The following is a 20591-nucleotide window of genomic DNA, read 5'->3' as shown; positions in this document are numbered from 1 at the left end:
GCACTGCACTCGAATTCTGGCTGGGCCTCAGCCACCTCTCTGCAGGGCAGGGCTCGGTACCTGCAGCCTGCCATCTCTGAGCACCACCCCACCTCAGCCCCCATGATGGGTTCCCATGTGGCCCCAGCCTTCCCAATGGGCACCACCCCCTGCTCTGTGGCCTCTGGTCCCATGGACTGCCCAGGGACTGAGGAGTGCAGGCACGGTGCGGGACTGGCAGGCAGCTCTGCCTGCAGCCCTGGCACAGGATCCACTAGGTGAAGCCAACTGGGCTCCTGAGTCTAATGGGGACTTGGAGAACCTTTATGTCTAGCTAAGGGATTGTGAATACACCAATCAGCGCCCTGTGTCTAGCTCAAGGTTTGTAAATACACCAGTCAGTACTCTGTATCTAGCTAATCTAGTGGGGACTTGGGGAACTTTTCTGTCTAGCACTCTGTGTCTAGCTAAAGGATTGTAAATGCACCAATCAGCACCCTGTGTCTAGCTCAGGGATTGTAAATGCACCAAGCAGCACCCTGTGGCTAGCTCAAGGTTTGTAAATACACCAGTCAGTACTCTGTATCTAGCTAATCTAGTGAGGACTTGGAGAACTTTTCTTTCTAGCACTGGGTGTCTAGCTAAAGGATTGTAAATGCACCAATCAGCACTCTGTGTCTAGTTCAGGGATTGTAAATGCACCAATCAGCAGTCTGTCAAAACGGACTAATTAGCTCTCTGTAAAATGGACCAATCAGCTCTCTGTAAAATAGACCAATCAGCTCTCTGTAAAATGGACCAATCAGCAGGATGTGGGTGGGGTCAGATAAGGGAATAAAAGCAGGCTGCCTAAGCCAGCAGTGGCAACCAGCACAGATCGCCTTCTACACTGTGGAAGCTTTGTTTTCTCACTTTTTACAATAAATCTTACTGCTGCTCACTCTTCGGGTCCACGCCTCCTTTGTGAGCTGTAACACTCACCGCAAAGGTCTGCAGCTTCACTGCTGAAGCCAGTGAGAGCACAAACCCACTGGGAAGCATGAACGACTCCAGACGTGCCACTTTTAAGAGCTGTAACACTCACTGTGAAGGTCTACAGCTTCACTCCTGAAGTCAGCGAGACCACGAACCCACCGGAAGGAAGAAACTGCAGACACATCTGAACATCTGAAGGAACAAACTCTGGAAACACCATGTTTAAGAACTGTAACACCGCAAGGGTCCACAGCTTCATTGTTGAAGTCAGCGAGACCAAGAACCCACCAATTCCAGATACAATGTACTTTTCAGATTTTAACATCTTTTATATCAGAATGCATCTTAAAATTGTTGCCAGCCAGGTGGTGGCAGTTGCAATGTAGATGCTACTACGGTCACATGTGGGCTCAGAGTTGTACACACTATCACCATTTTAGTTCATTAGGTTATATGATTAGTATTACACATACTGAGTTTAACTGCCTTTAAAATATACTTGAAGAGATGATTTTATTCCATATTAAAACAAAAATCTATGTGCACGAAAAGGCAAAAAATAAGAGCAGTAGGGCAGTAATTTGACATCAATGAAGCAAATAGTCTTCACTGGAGAAATTATCACCAGCATCAAAATTTGCAGACGGGTGTCAACAACTTGGGAGGAAATATCATGGGCAATAGCAGAGAACTCTTCTTCAAAATGGTGCATTGCCATCAGATTGAGTGGCCCGGATGGAAAAACACAGCCATCTGTGACTCTGGGCTGAAAAGTGATCAAAAGCAATGAAAGGTTTTAGGAACAAAATAAAACAAAAACAAACAAAAAGCAACAGCAAAATCCCCTCCGTTCAAATCCTGACTCTGCCTCTTATTCATGATTCCATTTTGCTAGGACTTAGTTTCCTCTGTTGGAAGAGGAGTATTCATAGCAAGTACCCAGCAGGGTTGTTATCAAAATAAATTCAAAAGAGGCTGTGGAATGAAATGGCTTTTAGTTGCAAGTATTATAAACATATAGACATTTTGCAGAGCTCATTGTTCACACGGCTGTTTTTTGTTGTTATTTTTTCCTGAAGCTATGAACTCCTTGGGGGCAGGGATGGTTGGTTAGCATTCAGCTCCCCATTGCCAATATGTAACAGACAGCCCGTAGTTCATCAATAAGAACAATGTGCCTGTGCCTAATGTTTTGCTGCTATTGTTATCATTGTTGTTTTTAAAACCTATTTTGATGCTCACTGCATCCCTCTGTTATAAAGCAAGTATTGGAATTCGTACTTTAAGTATAAGGAAGTGCACAGAGAAGTCTGCTGATTTGTCTAAATCACACGGAAAGTTAGAATTGAATCCTACCATCGGCCTGATATATTTTCTAACTGGGTCAGGACTGGCTCAGTCATGAGAGTGGGTCTGAACCAGCCAGTGGGCTTCTTGGTACATCCAGCTCTCAGAAGCAGGGGGCGGGGAAGGTTGGGAGAAAGGCTGGGCCTGTCCCCAGCTGTGCGCTAGGAACAATTATATGGAGCAATCTCCTGAAAGAGGCCAAGGCTACCCTGTGGCAGAAAGGAGCCTGAACATGTAAACATCTGTGAGGGCGGGGGTGCCTGGAAGGAACTGCAGGAAGGGGAGCATGTGAGGCCCAGTGGGAAGGAATGTGAGAACTCCAGGGCCTCACCAGGATGGGGCTGGAGGATGGGGAAGTCACTGGGAAGGGTGTGCAAATTGCTCCCTGCAGGCCAGGATGGAAGAGAGAATGATCCTGTGGAAAGGGGGTGATTAGGACATCCCTCCTGGAAGATGGAAACATGAGTGACACCTTTGAACCTGCCCAGTATACATGGAGGAGAAGAGCAAAAGAGGGATGTCTTTTAGAAGATTGAAGTTGTGCTTCCTTTGAGAAGTGGAACCAGGATATCTGGGATTGAATGGCACCCTTTTGAGCAGAAAGCAGACCTGAGTTTGAATTATAGATTTACCATTTACCAACTGTGTAATTTGAGAAATGCCATTTTTTTTCTCCCCATTCTCCAGTTTTCTCATTAGTGAAGTGGAGCTGAAATGTTGAATTGCTAGTACCGTTGTCAGGGCTAAGTCAGATAGTAGGTAAGCATGCCCATTCGGGGTCCGGTGCCCATTAAGTATTGGATATACATGTGAATAAAAATACGAATGAACAGATGAGCTAGCACACAGACAGACACTGATTTTTGAAGAATGACAGAGAAAGCTTCGCTGAGGCCCTGGCAGGGGTAGTGGGAAAGACTATGGCTGGATGAGCATAGGACAGAGAAGAGAGATGCCCACGTTTTCTCAGGGGCACAGCTCCAAACATGTGGAGTGGTCTTGAACAAGTGACCTTTCTTTTTTGGGCCTAAATCTTTTCTCCCGTACAATTGATAGACTCTCTTTTTTTGTGTGGTGGGAGCTCCAGCAGCCACAATTGAGAGATTCTGCAATACATTTTTCTCACTATGAACCTAGCCCAGAGACACTATGAATCTATAATTAGTTAACTTGGAAAAACATAGAATAAAAATAAACAGTAATTGCAGTGCCCAACAACACAGACTAATTGAAATACATCTGGGGAAAAAAAATTGGAATGTAGAAAGAATTCAAAATTGTCTCCTATCAGGGTGATAAATCTCCATATGCTAAACCCAATTGTGGTAGACCCAGACAGACCTGTAAGGATGCTCACACAGTCCAGAGAGAAGCACATTCTGCATGATGCTAAGCATTAGCCCCAAATGTGGGCCAGTAATCGAGAGATAGATAAAGAATGGCTTAATCTAAGGTGTAACCTGTCAATATTTATGAACTGGAGGCCCCAGGAGGCAGTGCCTGTCCTGGCATCAGAGGGGTTCAAATCAAAGCATGAGATAGAGTTGGAGGAGATGGCCTTCCAGCCCTGAGCTTGTGAGTTGAAGATCCTATTGGAAAAGAACTCAAATCAATGAAATAGTCACCAACTAATTTATAATTTTTTTTCAGAAATCATCCAGAAAGCATTCAGATGTGATTGACATTGAAATAGTTGAATTAAAATGATTTTCTTGTTTAGAAATTGAATTAACATTCATAGGCAGAAAGTTATTCAAAATTATTAACTCTATTCCAAAAAAGTTTAGCTAAAATCAAATATAAATATATTATAACACAATCCTTATAATGCATATAGAGGCCAAGAACCCCTCAGGGGTACTGGGAAGTTAAATTCTCTCCTCATCCCTGTATTCTAAAATAGACTAATTTTTTAATCCTAATTTTAATGCCATATGCTATAGTGCCAAACTGCATAAGACATATGATGGATTCAATATGCTACATTGTTTTGATAAAGAAAAAAGTTAAAAACAGTTTATTGAGGGAGAAGTTTTTTACTTTTGCCAGCAAATCCTAGGATGGATTTATCCCATGGGCCCTCCAGACCTCAGAGGACAACCCTGTTCTGCCACCTCATACATTACTCTGCGCCCTACACCATCTTGCAACACTTCACTTTGCTTTCTTCTTCCAAAGATTTCTTATAGCACCCATTCAGCAGGCAGTCACAGGGTCCACATATTCAGTTACAGATCCATTCACTCATTTGTTTTGAAAAAACCCAAAATATGTTTTAGCGGAACATGCTAAACATTCAAAGAGGAAGAAGAGGGTGTTCTCTGCCCTCCAAGTGTCCACAAAGCCAAGGAAGCAAAAGAAGCCCGGATTTGCAGGTATTCTGTACAAGTCTAAGTCAAGGATGACCTTAGAAGGGTCCTACCTTTTTTGTTTGAATTGTGTCTATCAGCTCTTTGAACTAAGGGTCTGGCTACCGAGAGGAGGCATTGTCCATGCAGAGACTGACAAAGAGGGTCCCTCTGCTACAAAGCCACACCACTGCCTTAACACCCTGCCCCCCACAGCCTGCCATCCATTCACAAGCGGGGGGGCTTGAGGGTCGAGGGGAGTGGCAGGCAGCCAGATAGCACTTGATGTGGGTTGCTCGGGGGTAAGATGGGGAGAGAGGTGTCTCTTAATCACAGCTAAGGAATTGAAGAAACATGGACCAAGGAAGCTAAGCCAGAGAAGAGCCTCCCCCCAAACCCCCATACACACACCTAATGGCAAAAACAAGAAGAACTTGAAGCTGGTGTGAGGGGTGGGTGCTGAAAGCCAGGATAAGGAGGGCAGGCCCTAGAGCATGAGCCAGCAACACCAAGGGTCATGGTGGGTTGTTATAGGCTCTCTTCATAGGTCTGCAGGCTCTATTAAAAATCCAGGATCAAAGCAAATAAATGCTAAAATAATAATAATAATAATAATAAAGGTAGATTGGTTGAATCAATATTTGGCTTTGCTTTAAATAACATAGGCTTGAATTCTGCTTAGCCACATCCTTGCAATGACATGTTAATTTCACCATTTACTACATGGGCCTTGGTTTCCTTATTGTACAACAGGTAACCATCCCATAAATATAGGATCAAATGAGATCTTCAGTGTGAAAACACTTAGTAAACAGTCAAGACACTTTGCTGTTCTTAAACGTATAATCATAATTTTATACAGGGGGAGATTTTTATTCTCCATGTCTTTGGGAGGTTTGTGAGTTATTTTGTTTGGTCTTTCATAATTAGAAATATATTGATCTTAAGCTTTATTTCTAGCTTTTAGATTTCAAACTAACCATTTTCAAAGCTGAAAGCGGCTCAGGCAATGCAAAGAATATGAACTTTACAATTCTTCTGAACTACTGATTTCTGCCATTTAAAAACTGTGTTACCTTAAATACATCACTTGTGCTTTCTGAACCTTGATGAATCTATAAAAGAGAATTAAAAATGCAACCTTTCCTATTTTAAGGTGAGACCACACTAGATTGATCAATTCTGAAAACTAGAGAATGGTTAATTCTCTGAAAACTAGAGAATTGTTGGATCTGTACCAATGGCATGTTACTCTCAGAATAGACCAGAGATTTCTTTTGCCCCAGCTTCTAGGCATATCGAGCACAGCCCTTTAGCCATTTGTAAGGGAAATGAAACACTGCCTTTTGTAAGAGAGCTCCTTGTGTGGCAGGCTGCCCGGCTCCCTGTCAGAACTCCCTCTGCTTATGTATAACTCCAGACTTGTATTGATATCTGCATGCGCATGTTGGCTCAGCTCCTCCTTCTCAGGCGATAGATTGCTTCTGCTGAAGCTGCCAATGCAATATTTTGAAAATAGACATCCATTTCTAAAAGAAAAAAATCCAAATTTTTTTTTCTTTTTCACTTTAAAAATCATTAGAGTATCAGTGTCTTTCATGTCAACATGATTTCTGAAGCCATTCAATAAGGCATTCCTGGAATGACCACCCAATGGTGTAGAGTAACGTGCTTTGGGGCAAACCCTTCCTGCATTATAAAGAAGAGGGACAGGTGTACTCTGGAGCAGACTTTCCATTTATTGGTCTTATCTTTTTGTTGTGGGTCAAATTGTGTCCCCCTAAAAGTCATATGTTGAAGTCCCAAGCTCTAGGACCTCAGAATGTGAAGTTATTTGGAAATAGGGTGATTGCATATGTAATTAGTTAGTAAAGATGAGGTCATCCTGGCACAGGGTGGACCCCTAATCTAATATGACTGGTGTCCTTACAAGAAAAGGAAAACTTGGACCCAGAATGCACACAGGGAGAACACCATGTGAAGACAAAGACAGGGACTGGGGTGATGAGTCTGTAAGCCAAAGAATGACCAAGTTCCCAGAAAACCCCCAGAGTCTAGGGGAGAGGCCTGGAACAGATTCTCCCTCACAGCCCTCCAAGGGAACAAACTCTGCTGACACCTTGAACTTGGACTTCGGGCTTCCAGAACTGTGAGAAAATAAATTTATGTTGTTTCATCCACCGGATTTGTGGTACTTTGTTATGGAAGCCCTAGCAAACTAACACACTTGGTGTGTTTTCAACCTTTCTGAGAGTTAGAGATTATTAGAGGTAGAAGGTGCATTTAGAAATCAGTGAAATCATTTCGTGATCTATAAGGGAAGTGATATCTAGCAAGTTCCCCATGTCCTTGAAGGTGAGAAACCATTTAGAAGCCTGAAGTCCTGGTAACCAAGAAGATAGTGTGTGTATTTTTCTGAAACAGGAGAGTTCCCCATTCCCCCTGGCAGAACATGCAACAAGGGTGTGGCTCACCTGTTTGGTCACCCTGCTGCTTAAGCCCCTTGCAGGAGGGGGAGCACACAGATGGGCAGATGCAGAGGCCAGGGTGAGCACTTTGGGCTCCAGCTCCAGAGTAGTGTCTAGGGATGGGTGCCACAACCCCAGTGTTGCAAAGCTCTTTTAGCCTTGTTGTCCGCAGATGGCTTGAGTGTTAACCAGCTCAGTGGACTCTCTGCTTTTTTGCAAAGGCAGAAGGCCAGCGTGACAGCTTTCTGTATCCTGAGCTCTTGTCCAGCATCCTGGAAAAATTGGGTCACACAAGGGCTTGAAGGATGAATGTGAGGTTTTATTGAGTGGTGGAGGTGGCTTTACTGCAGGATGAATGGGGAGCTGGAAGGTGGGGATGGAGTGAGAAGGTGATCTTCCCCTGGAGTCAGCCACCCAATGGCTGGACTCCTCTCTAACTGCCCCCAGCCAAACTCCTCTTGGCATTTCAGATGTTCCTCCTTTCCTCTCTTTCTCTGCTGCGTCTTTCTGTCATTCCACTGTGCATCTGCTGGTCTGCTTCTGGAGTCTGGGGTTTGGGGTTCATATGGGTGCAGGCTAGGGGGCATAGGTGGCCAAAAGGCAGCTTTGGGGTGTGAAAACAGGAATGCCTGTCCTCATTGAGGGCTGTGGGTCTTTAGTCTTGAGGATGGGGCTTCTGCCAGGGAACCACGGTCTTCTACCCAGTAGTTCCCTGTCTCCTATCTGTATCACTTCTTTACATTCCATGCTTCTTTGCTGAGAGATGCCTGGGGAAATGGTGAAGTTATTTAATAAAAAAGTGACATCAACCCAGAAGGACCGAGACTTTCAAGATCGCCTCCTGCTCAGTTCACTAATGCACCTGCCTCTGCCCACACCCTGCAAGTACAGATGCTCTGATCTATGATTCAGACACACCCAGGACGCTGGCCAGGCCAATGCCTGCCCTTCTGTGAGGCCTTGAAGTATGGTACTTCTCAGAGAAATAGAAGTTATGGCTAGAATGCTTCTTCCCCAGATTTGCTGATGACTCTTTCATCTTTTCAGTCAGTCTCTGCTAAAATATCACTGTTTATCCCTTTCTTATTCTGCACTATTTTTTTCTAAATAGTATTTCTAATATACTATGTAATTCACCTATTTATTATATGTATTGTGTGGACTACTAAAAGGTAAACTCCAGAAAGTCAGGGATCTTTTTCTGATTTGTTCACTGATGTATCCCAAATACCTAGAATAATAGTGCCTGCCATATATTGAGCTTTTAATATTTTCTTTTATTAAAAGGATGCATAAATATTTTGAAAATGTTTATTTGAATACTCCCAATATTACTACTGAATTTATTGCTCTGCTGTTTCGAGAAACACCCTGATACCAGAGGTCTTAGAGACAGAGGGGACCACTTGAGTCTGTCTACCTTGAATTTTGGTCTAGGGTGCTGGGTTATAACCCAGAGCTGTGTTAATTGAATGAAGTACCAAAAGAAGCTTAAAGGAAAAGTATTGGTAGAGAAAATGAAGTTTTAGAATTTATCTGGGGCTTTTGTGTTATTTGAAAATGTGCTTATGGTTGTGTCTTTTAAGCTAATTATATTTAGGCTATGGTAACAAAAGGAATTAATAAACAGATCAGCCAGGCGTGGCGTCTCACGCCTGTAATCCTAGCACTTTGGGAGGCGGAGACGGGTGGATTACCTGAGGTCGGGAGTTCGAAACCAGCCTGACCAATATGGAGAAACTTTGTCTCTGCTAAAAATACAAAGTTAGCTGGGCGTGGCAGGACATGCTTGCAGTCCCAGCTACTCGGGAGGCTGAGGCAGGAGAATCGCTGAAACCCGGGAGGTGGAGATTGCGGTCGGCCAAAATGTTACCATTGCACTCCAGCCTGGGCGACAAGAGCAAAACTCCGTCTCAAAAAATAAAAATAAATAAATAAATAAATAAACAGATCTAAATATCTTGTAGAGCTACATTGGTCAATAAAGTAGCAACTAGTCAAACGTGGCTGTTTAAATTGAAACGAATTAAAAGTGAATTAAAAGTTAGAAATTTAGTTCCTCAGTCACATTAGCCTCATTTTAATTGTTCAATAGTCACATGTGGCTAGTTGCTGGCAGATTTGACAGAGCAGATGTAGAACATTCCCATCATTGCAGACAGAAAAGCTCCAGATGTGTTTCTTAGAGTCTGGATGTTTTGCAACATAAAATGAAGGCATCAGAATGAGTGATGGCAGTTTTCACTCTTCCTTGGGTCATGTGACACACTGCTTGGATTGATTTAGGCTAAGTTGACTCGGCTGGGCTCTGTTTTCTTTCTTTCATAATGATTTAACAGATTTGTGACCAATAGGAGCTATTATAGTGTGTTTTAGCCACCTTGTGCTATTAGTTATTCAGATTCTGAAATTTCTCAGTCCATAGACAGTAGAAGCAGTTTAGGCAAAGGGATGGATGAAGGAATTGTTTGGGTGAGTTCAGGGATACACAGTTTAGAATGACGGAGATTCAGGGTCTGTGCGGGATAGCGCTTACATAGTGAGTTGTGGAAAGAAAGTCACTCAACTATGAACTCCTTGAGGTTGGCAGCTACAGCTGATAGATATTTATATTCTCACTACTTAGCATAATACATACTAGACTCTTCATGTATGTTTGTTGTTGTTGTTGTTAAATTAATTAAGCAACCAACCAACACATCAGCCAACCAAGTAATAAATGACAGATAAACAAGGGCCAGATGCAAAGCTATTCTTTAGTAATAAACAAACCCCAAATTCCAGGGATTTTCTACTACAAAAGTTTGCTTGTTTATTTAATTGTACTGTCTAAAATAGGTCAGGGTGGAGATCATGCTCTACATGGCCATTCAGGGACCCGGGCTGTTGCATGATCTGCCATCTCTTAGATACAACATTCTCACAAGTAGCCTGCAAGGTTACCAAGGTAAAGGAGAAATGGAGGCAGTATACTGGTTCTCAACTCTCTCAGCCCACGAGTGACGGGAGTCACTTCTACTCAACGTTCGTTGGCAATAACTTGTCACATAACACCATTCCCTGCAAGGGAGACTCGGAAATGAAAGGGAGCACACAAAGTATTTGGCTAGCACCGCGTCTATCACACTAGATCACACAGGAACAGGACAAGAGGCTTCAACTTTACCCACTAGTGGCTTTCCAGCTATTTTGTTAAACAACAGAATCCACTCTTCAGATTAAATATCATACACAAATAAAGCAAAAATAGAGCTTTTCTGGTTGAAATGGGGGCACAGAGAGAAAGATCCACAACCTGCTTACTCAACGCACCCTCCCACACCGTCTCCGTACCTTACACATTCCTCCAAGGAATCCAGAACTCCTCAAAGCACAGAACGAGGACCACTACCATAGACTATCCAGAGGCCCTGGAGGCTATAAGCAGGAAAGTAATGTAACCACAGTTTCCTTTTACAAAGATAACCTTGGCACAGTTGTGTGAGGGTGGCAGGAAGCAGTGGATTGGACTGTAGGCATGCAGTACATGTGTCAAGATGAGAGGCTGGAACAGGTTCCCAGCCTGCTGGGATCCTTCCAGATGAGAGGATGAAGGCCTGAACCATGTCATGATGGGACTCAGTGGTATGCCTTCCCAATTTCTTCTAGCTCAGAATTCTGTTTCTCAGTCTGATCTAGCTTCACCTTTATATAGGTTGAAGTTATTCCAACTTTCCTTTTAATACTGACCTAGGCCTATTACAGGAGTTGGCAAATTGTTTCTATAAAGGGCCAGGAAGTACATATTCCAGGCTTGCAAACCATTTGGTGTCTACGGAAACTACTCAGCTCTGCTGTTGCAGAGCAAAAGCCAGCTGTATGAACAATATGCAAACAAATGGGCATGGCTGTGTTCCAATACAACGTTATTTATCAACACTGAAATTTGAATTTCATTTAATTCCCACGTCCTGAAACATTATTTTTTAAAAAATTTGTTTTCAGTCATTTAAAACCATGAAAAAACAGTCTTGGCTAATAGTCCAGCCTTAGCAAATAGGCAAGATAAAGGCAGGCTACGGGCCAGATTTGGCCTGTGGTGAGTATTATGCTGACCTCTGGTCTATTATGTTGAGTGATTATATCTATTATCAGGAAAAGGATTTATATTCATAGAGATGGTTTTCTTTTTCTTTTCTATTTTAAAATGGCATACATTATAATGAAATGAAAATAAAGGTATGAAACTAATGCTTTCCATAGAACACAGAATTCAGAGTTAAAAAAAAAAAAAAACAGAAACAAAAAGACAAACAAATCTCTGGAAATTATTGCCAGTCAATGATTTAGTCAATGTGAGTGTATTTTAATTTTATACCACCCCCCAGCATAGTTCAGAGCGAAGCCACACAATTAAAATAAACAAAGCAATATAAAACAAGGCTGGAAGGGCCTTCTGTTCCTGGATTCCTTCTTGCCTCTGTAACAGAAACTCAGAAATAAAGATGCTCTTCCTCAGGGCACCACCCGCTAAGGAGGCCACCAGTTAATGTGAGAATTACCAGAATCATCAAACTGATAGAAAATTTGGCCTTCTGAAGGCAAAGAAAACAATTCTGTGAAATGTTCCCTTCCCAGAAGTCATCTTATCCCTTAAATTACCACACTGAAGAAACACCAACTAAAGCACCTGATGAAATTATTTGCTCTTAAAACATTTTCACCCCCCCTCCCCGCCTTTTTTTTTTTTTGAGACAGAGTCTCACTCTGTCACCCAGGCTACAGTGCAGTGGCGCGATCTCAGCTCACTGCAAGCTCCGCCTCCTGGGTTCACACCATCCTCCTGCCTCAGCCTCCCGAGTAGCTGGGACCACAGGCGCACACTGCCACGCCCGGCTAATTTTTTGAACTTTTAGTAGAGACGGAGTTTCACTGTGTTAGCCAGGATGGTCTTGATCTCCTGACCTTGTGATCCGCCTGCCTCAGCCTCCTAAAGTGCTGGGATTACAGGCGTGAGCCACAGCGCCCGACTTCTTCCCCATTTTTAAAGTAATGCAGGCTTATTTTAAATAATTTGTAAAGTGACCTAAAGATACAATGATGAGAGTAAATATCACCCCAAATCTCAGCACCCAGACACAACCATGTAAACCAGAAGGCATTTCTTTAACATGATGAGTATCATTCAGAATCTACATATTTTCAGCCTGTTTTTTGTTGTTTGTTTGTTTGTTTGTTTGAGATGGAGTTTCGCTGTTGTTGCCCAGGCTGGAGTGTAATGGTGTAATCTCAGCTCGGCTCACTGCAACCTCTGCCTCCCGGGTTCCAGTGATTCTCCTGCCCCAGCCTCCCGAGTAGCTGGGACTACAGGTGTGCACCACCGTGCCTGGCAAATGTTTTTTTTTTTTTTTCTTCTTTGTATTTTTAGTTAGTTAGAGACGGGGCTTCACCATGTTGGCCAGGGTGGCCTCAAACTCCTGATCTCAGGTGATCTGCCCACCTCGGCCTCCCAAAGTGCAGGGATTACAGGAGTGAGCCACCATGCCTGGCCTGTTTTGTTTCTTGTTTTTTGTTTTTAACTCAGCATTATACTCTGAACATTTTCCCACATCATTAAAGAGCCTTTGGACTTTTTTTTCATTGACCACATAATTTTGAACAGATATATTTTTATTTAATTAACTGATGTAATGGAAATGACCTTTCATTAAGGATCATGCTTTCAGCCAACAAATATTTGCTGCATGTCTCCTTGATGCCAGACACTGGCTTAGACACCAAGGGCTGACATGAGCACATGGTCTCTGTTCTCATGGAGCTGACATCATAGCATCTTTTATGTGTAAACCCCGCGCTAGATCCCTGTGGTGCTGAGATGAATAAAACCCAGTCTCTGCTCCCTGGGAACTCTCAGTTAGTGAGGGAGACAGGCAGTTGAACCTACAACAATTACCCCACATTGTGATATGAAGAATGAGGCCCTGCACGTACAAAGATGGAGGGAATGCATCTATGGGGGAGGGGCAGGAGGGAGGGCAGAACCTCTGCAGAACAAATGCTTAGTTTTAACATCATTATTTTGACAGATGTTGGTTCTAGTCCAAAGTATCTATACACAGACCATGCTGTGACTAATTAATGTCACTCTGCCCAAGAGAGTCTGGCCTAGTTAGTCGCTTAAAGAGAACTTAGCATTGACGACTTACTGAGTTACCAGAGCAATGGAGATACAGATTCTCCCATCAGAAGACACAGGGAAGCAGCAGCATTGTCCAATGGAAAATACTTTCGGTCAGGATCTAACTGCCTTAAACGCTGGTCTCAGTCCAGCCGCTGACCTGCTCCGGGAAGTGTCCAGGAGAATTATTACAGCTAATCCCCATAGCACCGTCCTCACAGTGGAGGTAATGGCATCCATAAGCCTCAAGATATCACCAGTGTTTTCTGTGGTCAGTCATGTCGGCAGATCAGGCTCTCCTCCAGCAAAGGTGCTTTATCTGCCTAGAACAGAACAGATTCTCTCTAACTGTGTGTTCAATTAATTAGCATAATCTTCACCCAGACCCCTGTCTGTAAATTTCTTTATTATTATTATTGCTGCTGTTGTCATACGATGTATGTTCTCAGTGCAATCTGGGTTTTCATTAACCCAGTACACTGGTTCCACACTCTGCCAATTGCCAACTCAGAGGACGTCCTAAGCCACATGGCTATTAACTTATGTCTCTTTCCTTGTGTATTTTTCTGGCTAAGTTTTTGGACCTAAAAACAGTTTTGCTCTAACATTTGTTTTGAAACTCTGCATTTCTTTCAGCGTAATCAGTATATTAGGAAACAGTTTGAGCACAATGTCAACATATCTTTGCAATGCATTATTTCATCTGCTAGAAATGGCATACGGCTGACCCGGGGTTCCTAGGAATATGCAAAACACACACACCTCCATGCATCTACCGGCTACTGCAGATCACTGCGTGTGTTATGAGCCACACCCATTCACATCTGGTTTTAGAACTTTCTCTCTGATTTCTGATCAACCCCAGTCCCCACTTCACAGGGACTCCCAAGCTGCCCCCTGCTGGCACCCACTTCCACAAGCAAACTCCAGTCTTCTGCAAGGAAAATGCCATGTTTATTCTGGTATTTAAGTACATCTTAACCGTTTAACACGTGCACAATTCCACTACTGTTTTTATTAGATACCTTTCTTTGTGATTGTGTGTCATTGGTCAAGTTTTTAGTGTTGTAACCCCATTTTTTCCCTGAGTCTGGTGTTTTTTCTGGCATACTTTCCCACAGTGCTGTAATTTATAGGAACACATATGTTGTGTTAGAGCAGACCTTACTGTAGAGGACTTTGTGTTCTCCCCTCACTATTTTATCTTGCTGGACTTGCCATTGAGATTGATCATGCTATTTTTATAATGTTGGATCAAGTGTTCCGAGCAAGTGTTTTATTCTAATTTTACAGGTGAATTATCTGAGGCTTAAGGACAGTAAAGTCTAGCTTAACTCTTCATAAGTGAGTGGTACAATAAGAATGAGAATTACCTTGTGTTTCTTGATCCAGGGAAGCAGCATGTTGCTGTATAAAGAGGGTGGTCTTTGGACGGGACACATCTGGGTTTGAATTTCGGCTTCACAAAATCTTTCGATGTGAGTGCCTTCAGTAAACTGCCCAGATCTCCAAACCTTATTCTCCTCGAGTGTAAACATCAGGAAGTTGACATTCACTTTTGAGACGTACTCTGGAAATTAAGCCACAAAATGTAAGGAAAATGTGAATCTAATGCCTTGGGCAAGGCAGACCTATTTGCTTTTTCCTCTTTCCTTTGTATAATAATACCAGATTGTATAATTCAGGGTTATCCAGAAAAACGGAACCAATAGAAGATACATAAGTATGTGTGTGTGTGTATATGTGTGTCTATATATGTGCGTGTGTGTATATGTGTGTGTATGTGTATATACGTATGTATACCCACATTTATTTTATATATGTGTGTGTGTATATATATGTATATATACACACAGACATGTCATATTTATAACGGGAATTGGTTCACACAATTCTGAAGGCCAAGAAGTCCCACCATCTGCCATCTGCAAGCTGGAGAACCAAGAAAGCTGGTGATGTAATCTGGTTGAAATAAGAAGGCCGAGAACCAGAAGTGCCAATGTCTGAGGATGGGAAGAGATGAATGTCCCAACTCACACACAGTGAATTGACCCTTCTTCTGCCTTTTTGTTCTATTAAGGTCCTCAACACATTAGATGGTACCAACCTACGTTGGTGAGAGTGGGTCTTCTTCACTCAGTCCACTGATTCAAATGCTGACCTCTTCTGGAAATACCCTCACAGACACACCCAGCAATAATGTTTTACCTGCCCAGCTATCTGGGCAGTTCTTAGCCCAGTCAAGTTGACACATTAAAATTAACCATCACACAGGTAAATCTTATTAGGCACTTATTTTAACTTAAGTGCCTAGTAGCTTATTAGGCACTGAAGAAGCCATTCTAAGCACTTTTGTGTATTAACTAATTTAATCTTGATAACAACCCTATTCAGCGGATTTCATTAGTATTCATTTTTCACAGATAAGTGAATCTATGCACAGAAAGGTCAGGTGATTTGCTTAAGGTCAAGTAGCTAGTGTGCCAGTTATTAAGTTACGGACTCTCAGCTCTAAACCCACCCTTCTGTATGCTGCTTTGTGGAGCTGGGGCTGAGGTTCAGAAAAGCACATTTTGGCCTTGCCAGCTGGATTCCCATTATGCTCTACAAGGCTGAAGGGACGTGCCCCTTCCTGTTTGTTGCTTGCCTCACTTTCTGTGCACTTGCTATTCCCCCAGTAACACTTGTTCTCCTTGCCAAGAGCAATTTTTTCCAGTTGCAGTAGTTGAACCCACTTTACAGTTTTTTCACCACTTGCAGGACAAGCTCAAACGTGTGTCCCCAAAGCACAACACCAACCAGCCAGCCGTCTTCTCAGAGGTCTGTTTTTGTTCCAAGGGGCCCTCTACTAAGGTTCAAAGATTTAACCACCTCACACTCATTTTGTTCCCTCAGTCGTAGGGCCTGTCATGTGTCCTGCAGTTGCTACCTCTGTGATACCTTTGAGATTTCTTCTTACACTTTCAGTTACCTAATTAACAACTTTATACCTCTTTAACAATAATTCCTATTAAATTCTCTCTGATGACTGAAATAATCTGTGTGCTCTGCATCTTGGCGGCCCCCTGACCAATGCATCTGGTAAGAGGCAAAAACGGAACACTATACCAGCAGCTGTGTACAGGGGTAGACCACTATGATATACAGCCTCTCAGATATTATTACATAATTACAGATCCATACAAAGCAGCTATTATCTTTGTGTGTCTGTTTGATTGATTTTGTTGAGACAGAGTCTCACTCTACCACCCTGGCTGTAGTGGAGTAGCAAGATCATGGCTGTCTGCAGCCTTGACCTCCCAGGATCGGGTAATCCTCTCACCTCAGCCTCTCAAGTAGCTAAGACTACAGGTATGTGCCACCATGCCCAGTTAATTGCAGTAGTTATTATCTTTAGTACAAACCGGCTTATGACATAGCTGGCCAATGTTATACTGTCAGCTCTGATGTTCTAGAGTTACAAGAAGCTAAGTACTTCAGTCAACCTTCCATGGGACCTGACTGCTAGGGACCAGTGGAAACTGATCGCTAGCCTCTTCCTGTGGCCCACTGACCACCATATGAAAGAGAAAAGAGGCAAGGAAGGCTAATAGACAGAAGATGTCCATATTTGACCCACTGAAGTTTTCTCTGGAATTCTGCACTTCCACATAGAGTAAAGGACAAAGTATTCTCCCTGGAATCTGCTAGTCCATAGCCTTCTAGAATGTCTGAGTTGGAAGGGACCCCAGAAAGCACTCAATTCAAAACTCCCATTTTAAAAATGAGTACATTGAGGCCCAAAGAAAAGAGCTAGCCCCAAATCACACAGTGAGTTAGTGCTGGTGCCCAGACCAGAACACAGGTCTCCTGATCCCTGATCTTCCCATGGGTAAGCTTCTCTGCTTTTCCTACAGATCATGGTCACTTCTCTGAAATCTGATCTCTGCAGCTGAGAATTCCCTTGCTTCTCCCTCATTCCTGTTCCTAGAAACCTGGAGAAATGGGAGTAGGAGAGGTTTTCTCCTCTGGTCTCATTCTTTATGGCTTCCACCTCCTCTCAGGGCTGCAAGGTAACGAGGATGAAGCGAGTGAGTGAGCCTGGAAAGTGCAGGGTGAGATCCCGTCTTTACTTACAATACTGATACTTTCTTCACCATAGATATTTTTACAAAAATTCTGATTTTTAAAATACTGCACTAAAATATTATTTATCAGTATCACTGAGTGTTTTGGTGCCTTTTTATATTTTGCTCCCATGGTGAGTGCCTTTCTGGTCACATCCTTGACCTGTCCCACCCTCCTTTCCTGCCCTCCGACTACATCCCCAGTCAGGTCAGGTTTTACCACTTTGTAATCATTTTCTGATGCGTGGTCCTCTTTCTGTAATACCGGAAGCATTCCTACTGATAACACAGATGATGAGTAACATGAACAACGATCACCCAGGGCCAGCTGATAGAGATTTAAGATAAAACGGGGGAATTCCTGACTTTGGTGAAAAGGATGCTGTGGTGAAGGGGAGCAGCATAGGCTTTGAAGTCCGAGGCGCTGGGGTTTCAGTCCTGATCACACCACTGACCAGCTGTGTGACGAGCAGTGCCTGACTGTCTGTGATCTGAAAGCAGTGGATACCCAGACACAAGCAGAGCCTACTTCCTGTTCCTACAGAAGGCACAATCCAGACGGAGGACATTGTTTATTTCTCTGGGCCTTGTTTTCTGTAACTGAAAGTGAAAATAGCATCATCTCACAGTGAGGATTAAATATGGTTCTTTACATGAAATTGCCTAACATGATATGGGCACCCAGTTAAAATGTGCCTCCGCACAAGTGAATAACAATCTTCACTGGAAAATTCTTGTTGACAGGAGTCATCGTCATGCATAGTTACTCTTTCACTATTTAGATCCATCTTCATATAGCTACTTATCCTAATTGAAGAAGACCCAGAAAAAATAATTATTGAAAACTTTTCATTGGATGCCTCAATATTTAAAACAATTAAGGAGGAAAACATATTTATTTCAGCTGCACTCAAAACCTTCAGATTTTCATCTAGCAATTTTCATTCCAATACCCCTGGTCCTTTGAATTTGCATTTTTACAGCAGAACCTTTGTGCTTCCTCACACCTTTCTACCACTGAACCTAGTCTTCATCCTTTAGTTCAATAATGGCTTTGAGTATGCCTTCTCATAAAGGGGTCAAGAAGGATCTGAGGCCGGGTGCGGTAGCTCATGCCTGTAATTCCAGCACTTTGGGAGGCTAAGGTAGGAGGATCACTTGATTCCAGGAGCTCAAGATCAGCATGGGTAACATAAAAAGACTCTGTCTTTACATTATAAATTTTATATATATATATATCAGGGCATGGTGGCGTGTGCCTGTAGTCCCACCTACTCAGAAGGCTAAGGTGGAAGGATCACCTGAGCCCCTGAGGTTGAAACTGCAGTGAACTATGATCATTCCACCGCACTCAGACTGAGCAATAGAGTGAGATCAAGTCTCAACAAAAAAAAAGAAGAAGAAGAAGAATGTAAGAGCTATTCTGCACACTGCTGATGTTGTGATTGCAATATTTATCTGAAAATAATGTGGGAGCAACCTCTCCTACACATTGGAGTAGGTAGAATTCTGAGATGACGTCCAATAAGCCATGCCCTTTCATAATTTCCTGTTCCTGAGTGCAGGTGGAAACTGTGATTACTTCTAGCCAATAAAATATGACAAATTGAGGATAGCCACTCCCATGATCATGATATGTCACATAAGACTCCATCACAGCAAGCTGAAATGAGAGATTCTCTTCCTGGCCTTCAGTACATAAGTTACTATGTTATGAGAAGGCCTGTGAGAGGGTCAGGTGTCAGGGAACTCTAGGTGGCCTGTACTTGTTGACAGCAGCCCTGACAGCCACCAAGAAAACAAGAACCTCAGTCCTACTGCCACAAGAAACTGAATTCTTCCAACTATATGAACTTAGACAAAAAGACTCTCAGTTCTAGAAGAAATGCAGCTCAGATCGTCCCCTGATTTCAGCTTTCGGAGATCCTGAGCACAGTCCTAGCTAAGCTTTTCTGTACTTCAGACACATGGAAACTAGGAGATAACAGACTTACATTGTTTCAAGGCACTAAGTTTATGGAAATTTGTTACACAGCAATAGAAAATTATTAATAAGTGCTCACTTTGGCAGCACATACACTAAAATTGGAACGATACAGAGATTAGCATGGCCCCTGTGCAAGCATGACACACAAATGCATGAAGCACTCCATATGCTTTTTGCAATCTACCCATCTGACAAAGGTCTAATATCCAGAAATTACAAGACAAACAATTTTACAGGAAAAAACAACCCCATCAAAAAGTGGTCAAAGGATATGAACAAACACTACTCAAAAGAAGACATTTATGTGCCTAACAAACATGAAAAAAAGCTCAACATCATTGATCATCAGAGAAATGCAAATCAAAACCACAATGTGATACCATCTCATGCCAGTCAGAATGGCGATTATTAAAAAGTCAGGAAACAATAGATGCTGGTGAGGCTGTGGAGAAATAGGAATACTTTTACACTTTGGTGGGAATGTAAATTAGTTCAATCCTTCTGGAAGACAGTGTTATGATTCCTCAAGGATCTAGAATCAGAAATACCATTTGACCTAGCAATCCCATTACTGTGTATGTACCCAAAGAAATATAAATCATTCTACTCTGAAGACACATGCACATGTATGTTTATTGCAGCACTATTTACAATAGCAAAGACATGGACTCAACCCAAATGTCCATCAATAATAGACTGGATAAAAAAAATGTGGTACATATACACCGTAGAATACTATGCAACCATAGAAAGGAGTGAGATCATGTCCTTTGCAGGGACACAGATGAAGCTGGAAGCCATCATCCTCAGCAAACTAATACAGGAACAGAAAACCAAACACTGCATGTTCTCACTCATAAGTGGGAATTGAACAATGAGAATACATGGACACAGAGAGGGGAACAACACATACCAGGGCCTGTTGGGGGGTGGAGGTGAGGAGAAGGAACTTAGAGGCTGGGTCAATAGGTCCAGCAAACCACCATGGCACACATATACCTATGTAACAAACATGCATGCTCTGCACGTGTATTCCATTGTTTTAGAAGAAATTTTAAAAAGAAAAAAGAAAATTATTAATAATACACGCAACTGGTTTATTTGAGAAGTCTGAAGTAAGGAAGCTAATTCTACATGTTTTTTTGGTCCTCTCCTCTCCATATAGAAGGTGACACTAAGGGTAGAGCATTGAGTCTGGGTTTGAAATTCCATTTATTCCTCAGC

At 42.6% G+C, this 20591-nt stretch overlaps 1 long non-coding RNA gene and 1 other non-coding gene across 2 annotated transcripts in view; one reads left to right on the top strand and one right to left on the bottom strand.

The window, feature by feature from the left end:
* Positions 1-1169: 1169 nt before the first annotated feature.
* Positions 1170-20591, bottom strand: part of LOC110741026 — a 48756-nt gene continuing 29334 nt past the window's right edge. The window contains exons 3-4 of the long non-coding RNA XR_002516519.2: positions 13303-14844; positions 1170-1720 (exon numbers count right to left, since the gene is read on the bottom strand). This is a non-coding gene — a long non-coding RNA (uncharacterized LOC110741026). The remainder of the gene's footprint in view (positions 1721-13302; positions 14845-20591) is intronic.
* Positions 19436-19539, top strand: LOC116270494. Its single transcript, XR_004178521.1, has one exon. It is a non-coding gene; the product is annotated as a U6 spliceosomal RNA (small nuclear RNA).

This window comes from Papio anubis, chromosome 14 (assembly GCF_008728515.1).
Source record: "Papio anubis isolate 15944 chromosome 14, Panubis1.0, whole genome shotgun sequence".
Classification (NCBI taxonomy): Eukaryota; Metazoa; Chordata; class Mammalia; order Primates; family Cercopithecidae; genus Papio; species Papio anubis.
The sequence above is the reverse complement of the archived record's forward strand: the minus strand, read 5'-3'. Positions and strand labels throughout refer to the sequence as shown.